At 38.0% G+C, this 13,519-nt stretch overlaps 1 protein-coding gene across 1 annotated transcript in view; it reads right to left on the bottom strand.

Moving 5' to 3' along the window:
• Positions 1–11,812, bottom strand: part of LOC140328094 (adhesion G protein-coupled receptor F5-like) — a 96,310-nt gene extending 84,498 nt beyond the window's left edge. Inside the window, exon 1 of the mRNA XM_072407433.1 lies at positions 11,742–11,812. The gene's annotated coding sequence lies outside the window, so the exon portion shown is untranslated. The remainder of the gene's footprint in view (positions 1–11,741) is intronic.
• Positions 11,813–13,519: the final 1,707 nt, after the last annotated feature.

The following is a 13,519-nucleotide window of genomic DNA, read 5'->3' on the forward strand; positions in this document are numbered from 1 at the left end:
GCTGGAACACGGAACCGACGCTGGATTTGCACAGCGGGACCAGGTAAGTGGGGATTTTAGTGTAGGCGAAAAAATACGGGCTTAACCAAAAGAGCCAAAATATTTAGTGCGAGAAATTACGGGCTTAGCGGTTAGGGGGTTAATATCTTCATTTTTGCAACCAGGATTCAAAGTCCGGACAGAGGGCTTTACCTATCCCTGGTATATATTATTGCCACTTTATCATAAACCTTTGTCTCTCCTTCGGTAACACAGAACCACCCCCAAAAATCAATTGTATTACATAAGCCACCCCACATCATTAACCTAACCATCAACAATAATCTATAATAGTCAGCTATCCCTTCCTTTAACCGAGCCTTTCTCAACATTTTTAACATGGGGGAACCCTTGAAATAACCCCTTATATAATTACTATATCCACAGCTCACAGTACATTATTGTGGTGGTCAGTAGGAAGAATCCTTACATTGCTGGCTGTTGGGAAGAATGTCACCTTTACACATAGCCAAAAATATCATTGGTGTCAGTTAAACTAACCTGAGAAGTGAAATTGCTCATTGCTCAAAGAACCCCTAGCAACTTCTGGAGGAACCCAAGTGGTCCACGGAACCTTGATTACCTACATATGCACTAGAAGCAGGGAACCCAGTGGTGGACTTATCGCAGTGCAGCATTTACCGCGGCATGAGGGCCCTCAGGACAGTTCCCGTAAAGGAGAGGCCCCCTTTATCAATTCACACTGTCATTGCCTAAAGCCTACCCCAGCTGACAGCTTGTAGAACGAGCTGTAGACTGAAGGCAAGTGATGCAAGCTGTTAATTGAGGGCAGGCTAGCAGGCAAGGACTGTGCAAACTGCTGCGGGGATCCCTGGTCTGCATCCCAGCCAGCAGGAGCACCTGCAGCAGCTTGCTTGGTGTCCTCCAAACTCTGCACATGTAGACCTACAAGTATGAGCAAGGAAGGGTAGACAGAGAATAAAAAGAGTAAGAAAAGAGAGAAAGAGAGGGAGAGAGAAAAGAATGGAAAAAAAGAGAACAAGAGAGTGGAAGTGATAAAGATAGAGAGCTGGATGGGAGGTTTGATGTACACTAGTCAATTTTGCACAGGGGCCTGCTGTTGTCCATGTTCGTGAATGATGGAACCCAAATATAATATTCCCAGGCCGAGGAGTACCAATGCTGAAATTACATTACCATAACTTCTCAAGTTTGTTCAATCAATAAAACCAGGACGTGAACAAGGTGCATTCCCTATCTTCTCATTTAATCTGTTAATTATCACAGCAGATTTGGCAGGGGGCCTATTTATAAAGCAGTGAATCTGACATGGTGGGAATCTTCCAAGTCTATGGATTTCAATGGCAGTAATTGATTCTCAACCAGGGAACGTTAAAGGGAATGTCAAATTCACTGCAAAGTGTTCTACAAAACTTAGATTATATTTACATCTCTTCTTCCCTTTTGTGTCCCACACTGTGGTTAGTTTTACTAGTTTATGTACAAATATGTGATTTTAGTGACTTGGATGACACCATGTTTGATTATTAGAAATTTGTATTTAAAAAAGCATGCTGTAAAATTTACTGCAGTCCCCATGAACTGTTACATTTATATCCTTTTACTCTTTTAGGCAGCTATTCTCCAAGGTTCCATGGAACCCTAGCATTGCTTCGGTGGTTGTTGGGGTTTTCCTTAAGCTTTGGTTGATTGACCTCCTATTTGATGGAGTTGCAAAGTTCTGAATTCAACACCATTTTTAGACCTGGTAGGATGACACCAATGATCTTTTTCATGGTATTTTGACTAACAGATAAGCATAACAGGAGCATCTTCCCCCCAACCATTATTATATAAATTTTATCAGGGTTCCTTGAGACCCCAAATTTATTTTAGTGGTTTCCCTGGGGTAAAAAAGGCTGCTTTGAAGTTTACATGGTACAACACTCCATATACAAAAATGTTTTATACCCACACTCATCAGAGTTGATATGATATCAGACTAATAGGACTCTGTGGAACCTGCTCCATGTATGGACAAGCTGCAATGGAGTCAAAAAGCGGGCAAAGCTTTAACTAACTAAGACAGAGCGATTGGAGATCATTTGGAGAATTAAGACTATTCAAAAGATAAGGTTACTAGAACACAGGGATTTGGCAGTCAAACCATCTGGGAGAATAATTTGCTGGATGAACAATCTCTCAGTCTGTAAAAAAAAAAACACATTTTCATGTTTGATTGGTTTAACTGTTTTTATTGGCAGTTTTATTGGCAGGAGAGTCAGTCTGTCACTATTCATTGCCATACAACTCAACCAGTCAGTTGTTCGGGTTTGAGAGAGTAGAGCGCAGTCAGGAAGGTCCGGAGTGTTTTGTGTACAATAGAAAAGAAAATTAGCGGATAAAAATAGAACATTCATCTAAAAAGGAACTTCAGACAATGTGCAGTAGACAGTCTTTATGTAACATACAAAATCTCCCTGTGAAACTACTGACATTATAGAATGCACAGTCGAAGAATTGTGTCCCTAGGACTGGACGGGTGAGATAAGGGAGTGTGACGTTTTAAAGGGACTCTGTCCACATATCTTTTCTTTATTCTATTGTATCTAATATAAATATTACAGTGTTAGTATAAACAGTTGCTCTTTCTTAGACTTTTACTAACTTCCATAAAGTAGTTGGTAGATTGGCTTTGCTGACACATTATATGGTGCTTTTCAGTTTTTCACTGATTTTGTTTTAAATCCATACAAATCAAAAAGTTACTGTTGACACCAATAGTAAAATAACAAGAAGTTTCTGCTAACACTGTGAATAGTATGCCATATGTCTATGCGTAATCCCAAGAAAACACCCAGTGTTCTGCAGGAAATTTTCAAGAATAAACTGTCCAGGGTATTTATTTTCAGCTGCTGTATTAAAAAAAAGATTAGCAATCAAGCAAAACTCAGATTCAGATATCAGATTCACTTACGTCCTATTTTTGTCAATTAGGCATCTAAATCTAAGTCTACTCTCATTATCTCAGGCATTCAAAAAGTATAATACCATGTGATTCAGGGTTCTAATGTTGGGAGGTGAATTTTCCTATTGACCCCAAAAGATTTTTTAGCAGCAGACCCAATTGTGAAAATATTACAAAATGGAGTCACTTGACACTTCCCTCTTCCTCTTCTGTGTTAGTGCCATGGAAGTGAGAAAAGCAGAAGTGGTTGGTACCAGGTGAGATATGTATAGGTGGATATCTACTGGAGGGAAATACACAGCAGGGAGCATTACCGCATATAACAACTAACAGCCAATAGAAAGAATTGAGCCCTGTTGTTTAATGTACAAGGTGGGGGGCAACTTTACTGGCTCAAAGGCTCCCCACTTCTCGCTGTGCAAATCTGTAAGCTGAAGATGTAACAATAAAAGATTCAGCCAGAAGCTATGTTGTGGGCATCTTCTATAAAATAATAATAAGATGTTATAGCATCTTCTATAAAATAATATTAGCAGTAGGTTACGGCAATAGTGGATTATTTTGGCTAGGCACTGCGGGGTATGGAGAACATTATTCACCAAAAATTGGGATGCATTGGTTAAAAGCCATACCACCCAGTGCCAAAGCCAGGGATGCAAACACACAACCTCTGATCACATCTCATAGGCCCCAAATCTATTTCTACTAGTATGGGCTCTGGTGAAACAAATGTAGATTCAGTGCCCAGTCCATTTTTCTCACTGCCCATACTGGCAAGCCTTGACATTACTAGTACAGGGGTGGCACCATAGCAAATATAAATCATTGATCTTCCAATCAGAGGATCTATAGTCACAGTAAGTAGAGTAATGTTGGTGCTCCCACACATAGAATAACAGATTTCTGTTATTCTATGTCATGTCATGGGCAAAGCTTTTAATTTAAGCTGCTCAAGGAAGCCAATGAATCCTCGTGGTTCCAGAAAAAAAACACAGGCACATTGACACAAATAGACTTACAAATAATGTTCAGCACCTCTCTCTAAAAATATGGCTCCCTGGAGACTCTGGGAAAACTCCTGACCACTGGCCCACAATAATCCATTTCCTATTAAAGTGTATAAGTTATCTTTAGTCATAAACAATGTTAGTATCATTCTTTATAGTCTAGTGATAAACTGCACATAAAACATTCCCCTTCATATCTAGGATTCCAGAACAAAGCAGAGGTCAGAGTACATCAGAGAAAGACAGATCCCAGACATAAGTTGTAGATCATGAGGGATACAGCCTGAGAATCGCAGGGAAGGGGAAGAGAATGGCCATACAGGATTCTACACACTGCATAAATGTTATCAATATCTTGTTAGGCAAAGTATAAATGTCGGATGATTCTTGGCCACTAAATATGGTTAGGCTTGCCTCGAGCAGACAGATCCATGAATGACCAATGGAGAACTACCGCTGTACAAGTCACGGGGGAAGAGCACAGCAGGGTGCCACTTGCTCATTCTCCTCCCTCCCCATCCATGGAACAGAACGGTGTGTGTATAGTGCTCGTTTGGTCATCTGACATTCTTTGGATCACAAAAGATTGTTTCCAGCATCAAAAATTTAATGTGTGTAAGTATCCTTACACTCTCTACAAAAGCTTATAGATTAGGAGACAAAGGGGAAATACTCTGAGCACATGAGGCTTTGCTGCATGCACATGTGAAGAGGGGGCATCATCAATTTGTTGGTACTCCTACAGGTTGGGGTAAGAAAGGTAACCAAGCTCTTGTGTTTTACTGCAGTTACTACAATTTTTTAGATTTATCCCTTGTATTTTAACAAAACGTATATTTACATGCCTGGAGGTCAGCTCCTAAGGATCCACTTTACAGGTTAAGAGAAAATATTATAGGGGTTTGGGAGTTAAAAAAGTAAGGTTGTGTCAGGGATGCATTGATGTTTAGGACACTTTATAGGTGTGTGTGGATAAGAAAAGTTTGAGTTTTCATGACCAAAGGCCCATTTGCCAGATACGATGCTCTGGGCTCCCAGCACTGAAATCTAACTGGGGTAGATCTAGTAATGGAGCTTTAAGGTGCACTAAAACCTTAAGTACTTATGGTTCTATTCTGTTCATAGTAGATTTTACTATATATATATTCACATTTTATTGACATCAGCATTTCCAGCCAAATTCCCTGCGATTACAGTTTGGAAATGACACCATCGGGACAAATGAAGGTAAGCCAATGAGAGAAAAGAATTAAATCCTGCCAAGTGTCTAAGCAGCTCCAACCTGCTCTATGGACATGACTTTCCATTCTACTGTGTATATAGACAGGTCATGTTTGTATAGAACAGGTGCTCTAGTACAGTAACTAATGAATACAACCTAAGATGATTTACAGCAGCATCCAGGCAAGCAGGTCACCAATATTGAACAGAACGTATTATGGTGATTGATAAATCCTCCAATGGCCGTGATATGAAATGTAGAGAGCACAGAGAAATGGCTCAGAGGTTAAGGGACTAAGTAGCATTATATCCTGTCTTCCTGAACAGCAGGGTGTCCAGTCAGCTGCTTCCATTTCCTGATCGCAGAGGAAGAACCTCCATCCTCATTGCTCACACCAGACCTGGAGAAACACGGCATGTAATGTCTGCATGTGACTCTGCTTCAGTCCAATGTGTCAGTCTTATTAGTAAGGTCAAACAGCCATAGCATGCAGATGATTTTCCAGGTCTAAGTAATACAAAAGTCAACGTTGTGCTAAAAGCCACAACAACCATTTAAACTAAGACTGTCCATCTCCAGAGCCACAAATGGGCCAAGAGTTATTTTCTCAGCACATCTTATGGAATTTACTGCTAGAAAAATGTATATGGATACGCTTTATATTACAAAATATCTATCCTTACGCTTACTAAAATGAGCGGTTTTGATTGACCTAGGAGCGCAAAGCCTCCTTCTGCGCATGTCATGAAAAGCGCTTTTGCGCTTTTCATGCTTTTGCGCTTTTCATGAAAAGAGAAAAATTTGTCAATCTCACGCACGTGCGACAACCTACGACACCCAAATTTGTGCCTGGGTTGGGTGACGTAGGAAGAAAAACCCGGCAAAGAGGCGAAGATGGCGCTGCCCAGCGCACCAGGCCAAAAATAGATGCTGGGACGACGCCGGACCTGATGGAAGACACCTCCGGACCGATCGACTGTGTGGCGGGATTGAAGGTTTTGTATTTTTTGTCTTAGTCCCTTTTGAGTTAAGTTCCTCTTTAAGTTAACCACTTACAAAGTTACATAGGTTGAAAGAGACACGTCCATTCTCTAGCAAAGCAAATCTTTTGATATTGCAAAGCTGAATGCTGATTTAAAGTTGAGAGCTTTTGATATGTTAAATAAGAAGGAATCGAGTTCTCCAACCTAATCCAATGAAAGGAAATACATTTATTGATTATAATATAAACCTAACTCACTCACAAAGGGTGAAATGCTTGTAAATGGTCCACTCTATCTGACGTGCCATCACATTGCAGCCTGCAGTGGGGCCAAATTTCAAAATCAAAGTCCAATTGCTACAATGGAGAAAACAGCAAAGGACCCACATTAAAAACATAATAGACTGGTGTCTGGTGCCTCCTTAAGAATCCCTCTGCTGAGTAATAATGTTTGCAAAAGAATTTCAAAGTCCTCTCCTATCTCAACTCTGTAAAACTTGGGGTCAGCTGTGGTTTAGAATTAATGTTCAATGGATAGATTTTTTTTAACTTTCCTCACAGTCATCCAAGAATCAAATTCAGCAAATAACAAGTTTGGAGCAACTTTCTCAAATCTCTACAGCACCCTTCAGCTCCAGTTTAGGGAGAATGCACACATATCTTCAGTGCTATTGTTTTTAATAAGCGCATAGTAGGTTTTTGGGTTAGCTTCACGTTTTTTCAGAACTTTTAAACATTACTTAATACCAAAAAGGTATAAAGTTTCCATTTGTGTGCCAAATGTGTTTAAAAAACTCAAATATTACCTTGATTCTTTCATAAAACTGTATATAGATCCTAAATGGTACCCCAAAATCAGAAAAAATGTATATGCTATGAGTGGGGTTTTAAAAACTTATTGCTAAACTTAAACGTAAATTAGGTAACAAATTTTATTGAACATATAACAAATAAAATGTATCATATTAGGAGTGTGAAAGCCCATAGTATAAGTTGCTAAGTATTACCTTGTAAAAGAGGTTGCTTTTTACAAAAAAGCGTCCGCATAGAGAAAAAATGAGCTGTATAGCTACACGGATCTAGAACAACACAAAACACATCAAGATTTAAGAATATACGTGACACTTGTATTTAAACAATATTTGTTTCCGGGTTGCAGCTTTAAGAAAGCTGCTTGAAGCCTAATAATAATTAGTGCCTACTGGATGTGATAATTTTTCAATTCAGAATAAACAAGATTCATGCTTTGTTTGCTGTGATGTTTAATCCACATGTGTCAGCATTCATTTCTATAGATCAGTAAGCCCGCCACTTCACTTACAGTTTTGCAGTTTATCTTCTGCAAGTGGAAAGATTGAACTACAGACAATGGCACTTATATTGTATATAAATCTTTGGTGTGCAAGTTTACTAAAGGACTTCCGAGGTAAGGAAATTCTCTGTTCTAGTATCATCGGGTATCTATGCCTGTTGGGTTCCACTACTTAGCTAGGGGTTAATAGAGAGAATGCCCTTCACTTATTGTCACAATGTTAGTGGTTTTAGCCACATGGGAAAGGGGTGGGGAGAGAATCTGCAATAGGGACATAGGAAACAATAAAAAATAAATAGAGAATTTAGACCCCAGTGTATTAAAAAACAACAACAAAAAAAGAAATAAAATATTGTAAATTTAAAGAAAAAGTAAATATTCTGCTATGACCATCTAAAATGATCAAATCCAAATATTATATGAATTATGAGCTTTAATAATATTATTCATAATAATAATATTGATAATAATAATAATAATAATAAAAACAGTAGTTATATAACGCCAACATATTAAGCAGCGCTATACATTAAATAGGGGTTGCAAATTACTTTGCTTTCCATTCCTTTACTGGTCCAAATCCTTCTTCATTTTACCTTTACATATTCCCCTCCCAGGCACTGGACAGTTTCAGCAACAGAAACAGCTGCCAACCCAAATATCATTGCATTCCTATCTACCACCAGTGGTGTGGTATTAGCCATATCAATGCTGACAGCCCCATCTCTGCAAAATCTGTGCAGGCAGTTAAACCTACATGAAGGTGGCGACTCTGCTTTGAATTCTGGAGAAGTGCAGTAATGTTGCCACTGCATCTCAGGAACCTGCATAAGTGAACAATCCAGGCAGGATTATCAGATATTTATGGGATTTTGCAAGGGAACTGTTTCTGGAAGTGGTTATTATAAAATAATAGGAATGGTGTGCATAAAATAATCGGACCATTATTATTAAAGTTGTGGCTAGGGATACAAACCACCTATATTTAAAATACTACTATATCCCCATCTATTGATTCATGGTTCCCTGTAAATCTATTTAGTTAGTTGTAGTTGGTCCCAATCATCTTTTAAAATTAGTAGCTCTGCTAAGATACTTTCTAAGCTGTTTCCCTGAACTTACAGTCGGAATATCTTACATAAAAGAACCATTAATAGAAAAGCTTCAAATCACCGAGCCGGTGGGTAGATCAGCGTGGTACTATACAGACAAGGATGTGGCCATGCAGTTGTGGACTTTGCAAGAAGCTCTAATTTAGAAGGCGCTATGCTGGAGCTCCAGGGAGACCCCACAAGGCAGCTTAGCCACCCAGTACATGGAATTATTCTTGAGGAGGTCTTATTTTCCTTTGGAACTGAACAACTATTGAGGAAACGTGCACATTTTTATTAGTAACACATTATGGACAATTTATGTTATTTATACTTAAAATAAACTGTAGTGTGCATGATGAGAATGGAATGGTGAGTAAAAGGTTATTGTATTGAGTTAAGGTGGAGTGTGGTAATGGTCATGTTTGGATTTCCTGAAAACAGCAGATGACCCATACATGATAAACATGATTATAGGCTGTAAAGATAACTATGTTAACTTTCATTTCTTGTACAAAACAGACATATAGACCGACTTTATGTATGCACCAATCATTGACAGGATTGCACTTCATTTCCTTTAAAAATAAAAGGCACCTTGCAGTTTTAACACAGAGAGCAATGGCTGGTTTAAGCTGGTGATATTATTCTCCACTTAGGACAAGTGCAACAAGTTCCAGACTATGTCTGATGAAGGATAAAGGTTCAAGCAATGTATAAGTAGGTAATGCTCCATTTACAGGCTTAGGTCAGTCTGTGTCTTCTAAACTAATAGTTCTAAGTCAATCTGAAATTCTAAAATATCAATCAACTGTGACATGGGTACCTACGTCACACATCCTGGGAGGCTCTTGGGTGCTCCTTCTGCGCATGCCCAAGCTATTCGGCATGCGCAGAAGGAGCCTTTCATGAAAAGAGAAAAATTTGCCAATGCTCCATTTACAGGCTTAAGTCAATCTGTGTCTTCCTTGTGGAATTCTAACATTTCAATCAACTGTGACATGGGTACCTTAAAGCTGCTCAAATTTTGTATACAAGACAAATACCATTGTGCCAGTTTCATTGCCAGTCAGTTCATCATATTAAAGCTTTAACTGACTTTAAGCTTAACTCCTGCCAAACAGCTAAATATGCAATTGATATACGAACATGAACTCTCCGAAAAAAATTTGGAATTCTGCGCTGCAACTTTTCTTAATCATATACAGTACATATATATTAACACACATATATATATGGAATGCAAGAACATACTTTAATCATTAATTCTAGGTACCTCTTTGACATGACAACTCATATTTTCTGGCACTAAATTAGAAAACACGGGGTGTCAGCTCTACCTACCAAACGTCTAATGGATTCTAAAGAACCTCTTCTTATCTTTTCCCTCCTTGTCATCTTTCTTTTGCACAGGTAATCATCAACTCAAAAGATTTTTGGTATAATAAGAGGTATTTTTTGCACTTTGCATACATTTTAAAGAAGTGGCATCCAGTAATATATTGGCATCATTTCACAACCCAGCAGCCTTTTACTTGGACGTTGGCGGAGCAGTAGCATGCTGATCTTTAGCTTAGCTATCTTATCCTGTCTGCACGTCCCCTGTTTGCAGACATACAGGCTGCAGAGCATGAACAGCACCTAATGCTGCTCCAATCACTACATTTAATTAAGTTAATTTCATAAATGAAGTGACAAACCTTGCAGGTGACAGCTCCCAGGTCTACAGCAAACTGCTCTATGGGCATCAAGAATTGCATGCAGCTTTAGACCATTTGCATGCAGACCACAACCTAAGAAAAGTCGCTTTTGTGAAATGCGTTGTCATCAGCCATATGCAAAAAAACTGGGACCATTGTTGAGCATGGAGAAGACCATTGGGGGTCTAAATATAACATATAACATACATAACTATACCATTTGGCATTTTGTCCTAAACTCAACCAGTGAGAGGAAAAGAACAGACTGGTCTGGTGACAAATGTAGCAGACACAGATCAGGACAACTCTGCGCAATGGTGCTGATTTACTTAAGGATTATAAGCTGTTCACTTACCAAATTACCACTGTGCAAGGGTTAAGTCACTTATCTACGTAATTTTGGTGTAAATTCACTTTGCAAATATTACCCAATCAGGAAATAGATTTTTTTCCTTGCACATTGTGGAATTGAAGTCAGCAGAGTTCATTCTCATTCACCAAGTGAGTTATTCCTTGCAAGGGGATCATTTTCTTCATAAACCTCCTATATTTCTTTAATAAATCAACCTGGGAATCCACCACTGTCCTTTGTAACGAAATGTACATGGTCTGTGTAACACGCTTGCTACATGCAGAAATCCAGTAAACAGAACATAAAAGATGTCGTCATAAAATAAACAATATGGGGCAACCAGCAAACAAAGACCACGCGTTTCGCACATACATAACTTAGTCATAGCATAAAGAAAACTTAATAAATCCCCTTTTGTGTGCACCTGCATCCATGGCAATTTAGAGGTTTTTAAGGGGATCGCAAGTCCAACACAACCATGTTCATAGTATATAAAAAATAATGATAAGATTGCTCTTCTGATTAATTCGTTCTTCTACAAACAGGTTTGCTGACCATTGCAAATTGCTGTAATATTAAAACAATATCTTCACACTTTATAAAATAAAACATATATTTGTAATACATGTCATCCTCATACAAACATATCCTTGTACAAATTACCAAAAAGTAACATTTTTGTAAAATAGGATAAAGCTAAACTAAACCAATTAACTATACAAGACAGCAATAACTTTCATAAAGAAATATACATAGAAATGAATCGATAGCACTATCCACTTTCTTGTTGGTAGAAAAGCGGAATTTTTGCTACAAACTTTATCAGACAGAAGAAGTAAAGCCAAAAAACTGAATGAATTATTCCTGAAAATAAGCCAGTATTGAATCTGACTGTCCGGCAGTTCACGCAAATACAGAACACATACAGGACATAGAATAGAACAGGAAGGCAAATTGTTGCAGAAAATTTCCTGTTCCATAAATACATGCTCAATCCGTGTATAATTTCACATACAAGCTGCTGAACAATTAACACATGTAAAAATATATCTAATAAAATAACTTAAAATCAAAGGACTGATACAATTTTGTATATTAAGTTTCTACCTTTGTGTGTCTCCTCTCCTAATACTAGCTCCAGTTTTGCTGCCTGCTTTGATAAAGTCAGGAAGGTTTGTGAAGGGTCTGCACAATTCTTAATATCCCATGAAAGACCACACCTCCACTGAGAATAACACTGCTGGAAGATACATTTTTCACATGCACACTGAAGATTTGTTGTGTTGCATAAGCAACATGTATCTTCAAATAAAAGGAAAAACTACTATAAAAAATATACAAATTATAAAAGTAAGTACAAGACAAAAAGGCAAAATTTAGATCTATATTTAAGCACTGCCCATGGAGAATTTTGATATACTTGGATAAAAATACAAAGGAAAATGTAACCTTTATTTATTTATTTAAAACATTAAAAAATGTAAAGGTGTATTGTGGAAAAAGCCAACATCCTTGGCTTTGTATTAGTCATCTTTCATAATAGTCCACCAGTATCTAATATCGACAGTAATGTTGATGGTTTAAATTACTTTTCCATACAAAATGCATTAAAATTGGAGGAAGTCAATTAGTTTAGCAGTGTGTTTTTGGGATATAGGTGGAAACCCATGGACACACGAGGCAAACTCTATGCAGAAAGTGTCCTGGCAGGAAAAACACCTTGAACCCTGGAGAATCAAAGCATCAAGAGTTTCAAATCAGAGCTTTGACTAGCCTATTCTAAGGCGGGTTTGCTAGTATACTTCAGATCATTATTTTCTCAAAGGATCAATTTCTGCTTTAACTTTTGCACAGATGACTCCACATTTTCAAGCACACTTTGGTATGATATAGGATTCATAACTTGATGACTGCATGTTGCTTAGATCCTGAAGCAGCAAAGCAATCCCAAACCATAACAATTCCAAATCCATATTTCACAGATGACAATGCTTGGTTACTGTGGTTGAACAACTCTATATTAGATTTATTAACCCAAATCAAATTATTTCAAAAAGACTAGCTTTGCCTATTTGTTCAAAGTATTGCATTATCTAGTATAGGATTACCAAATTTACCATATTGTTTAAAAATATTAAAAGTTTTTTAAGTCATTTCTTTGTACCGATTGTCAAACCCCAACTTTTATAGTCACACATGCTATAATATGTGCTCACCTTTTAATGTGTCTAGACAGTTGATTGTCCAAGAACAGGTTGGAGGTGCACACATTGAGGAAAACAACTTGTTTTAATTACTCAATTTAATTCTATAGTACAGGTAGTCCCCAGGTTACATACGAGATAGGGACTGTAGGTTTGTTCTTAAGTTGAATTTGTATGTAAGTCGGAACATGTATATTATTTTAATAAATGCAATTAGGACAGATGTTTGTCTCAACATAATATTAGACAGTGTGGTGTCAGTTACTGTAAAAAATCCTCACTGTGAGTAAATAACAAAAAAAGCAAAAAAACATTTTTTTTTTTTTTGGAGCCTAGACATAACTTCTGGAGCAAGCTGTGCTTTGATATGCAAAAAGAAACAACTGCAGAGTTTGTCTTGGTCTTTAAAGAGTTACAAGAGGCTGTAGAAAGAGCTCACCCCCCTCTAGGATCACCCGCAACCTCAGCTGTGTTTAGCAAAAGTAGTCATGCGAACCGCCCCCTCCCCCTAAAGCCTCTGTCATACACACAAGGTAGCAGGGAAGCCCTATTCGTATATAGGAATCGACCGTATGTCAGATGTCCTTAACCCTGGGGACTACCTGTATAGAGAAGTCTGCATCACGGAAAAACTGTTCAATTTATATAGCTGAAAGAGTGATCTCAAAATAAATAACCAGG

The sequence above is a fragment of the Pyxicephalus adspersus genome, chromosome 4 (genome assembly GCF_032062135.1).
Source record: "Pyxicephalus adspersus chromosome 4, UCB_Pads_2.0, whole genome shotgun sequence".
Classification (NCBI taxonomy): Eukaryota; Metazoa; Chordata; class Amphibia; order Anura; family Pyxicephalidae; genus Pyxicephalus; species Pyxicephalus adspersus.